Source organism: Schistocerca gregaria, chromosome 9 (assembly GCF_023897955.1).
Source record: "Schistocerca gregaria isolate iqSchGreg1 chromosome 9, iqSchGreg1.2, whole genome shotgun sequence".
Classification (NCBI taxonomy): domain Eukaryota; kingdom Metazoa; phylum Arthropoda; class Insecta; order Orthoptera; family Acrididae; genus Schistocerca; species Schistocerca gregaria.
In genome coordinates, this window is record NC_064928.1 from 35,422 (window position 1) to 37,305 (window position 1,884).

At 49.0% G+C, this 1,884-nt stretch overlaps 1 non-coding gene across 1 annotated transcript; it reads left to right on the top strand.

Moving 5' to 3' along the window:
* The first annotated feature begins 238 nt into the window (after nt 1–238).
* Nucleotides 239–312, top strand: Trnat-agu (transfer RNA threonine (anticodon AGU)). Its single transcript has one exon. It is a non-coding gene; the product is annotated as a tRNA-Thr (tRNA).
* The last annotated feature ends 1,572 nt before the right edge of the window (nt 313–1,884 follow it).

Sequence of the window (1,884 nt, forward strand, 5' to 3'; positions counted from 1 at the left end):
AAGTCTAGAGGGTGGACAACACGTTGGTCTTACTCAGAGCGGTGTCCGAATTCTATTTTCGACGTTATACGTGCCACTTTCATTGTGGCCAACTACGATTCGATACAGAATGCACGAAACCTGAAAGCACCCTAACGGATACATAGAGAGTAGTGTTTGTCTGCTGAATAATGGGAGTGCAAGGGTCTGTGTCGTGTATATGGCTGTATGTAGCACCATCAGTCGTCGGGGGGGGGGGGGGGGCCGTAGCTCAGATGGTAGAGCGCTCGCTTAGTATGCGAGAGGTTCTGGGATCAATACCCAGTGCCTCCAGAATTTTTAACACACCTACATGCGCACCTTGATATGCAAGTGGAATAATTCACAGCCAGCAGATGTGTCTAGGAAGATACAAGCTTGCGCCGAGTTCACGTAAATCCCACTCCACATTCCTATTCTTTGCGTGCAGTCAGCTGCTACTGGTGTTGTTAGTTGTGACTGTTGATAACAGATGCCGTAGCAATCAATTCATGGAGTGAGTTGTATGTTTTGCGATAGTCTGTCTCTGACAAGCAAGCACAGGTGACATAGGTGCGAACACAGGAAGCTTGCAGACCCTCGCTGCCTGCAGACACGGAGCAGCCACACTAGGAGGGCGGCCTAAGCTGTGGGCGAAATGTGCTCATTCGCTTTGGCGCGACGTCGAACTATAAATAATGCTGTCACTAGCGTGAGCGTTGCGTGAGCGTCGTGGAAAGTCGGAAAAGTCGGCTGCGAGGGTGAGTGCCAAGTTTGGGGAGCGTTTCGTAGTATGCGCAGTGCAATGGAGACGCGGAAACTTGTTGTGGCCCAGTGTTTTGCAGTTGGACGACAAGATTGGTACACAGTAGTAAAGAGCGAGGCACTGAGTTGGCATAAATAATGTAGTGCACAATGGGGGATCGAGATGTGTTTGTTACCTCAGGTGCTGTATAATTGTCGACAAGGAGTGAAAACGGAGCAATTTGTGACGGCTCTTTCAATTTAAGACGTTAAAAACAGACGGAATTTGCATTTGTAATACCAGAGCATCGAAACTACTTGGAACTTTTGTGTATATGAACGGGTCCGCGCCTTTGTACTCTGCTCCCTTCACCGCTACAAACCAACCAACCATCGTGTCCGTGCGCATCTGAGTCGCAAAGAATGGGGAATAGCGCAGTTTGCTCGTGCATGGGGCGTAGCTCAGTTGGTAGAGCGTTCGCTTGGCATGTGAAAGGTCCAGGGTTCAAGCCGCGGTGCCTCCATTTTTTGTGGTCAGTGCATGGTAAGTGTTGGTCGCGGCGAACCTAAAGGCACGCAAGATGTTGCAAAGCCAGCGTCACAGACTGATATGATGTATACTGACGTAAGGAGAGCAAGATGTAAGTGTGGGGACCGGCTGTTATCGAGGTGTCATCGAGTGCAGATCTGTCTTAGGTATCGCGGCTTAACCTCATTGAAGTCTAGAGGGTGGACAACACGTTGGTCTTACTCAGAGCGGTGTCCGAATTCTATTTTCGACGTTATACGTGCCACTTTCATTTTGGCCAACTACGATTCGATACAGAATGCACGAAACCTGAAAGACACCCTAACGGATACATAGAGAGTAGTGTTTGTCTGCTGAATAATGGGAGTGCAAGGGTCTGTGTCGTCTATATGGCTGTATGTAGCACCATTAGTCTTCGGGGGGGCGGGCGTAGATCAGATGGTAGAGCGCTCGCTTAGTATGCGAGAGGTACTGGGATCAATACCCAGCGCCTCCAGAATTTTTAACACACCTACATGCGCACCTTGATATGCAAGTGGAATAATTCACAACCAGCAGATGTGTCTAGGAAGATACAAGCGAATGATTAGCATCCACAATTGACAAGCGTGCTG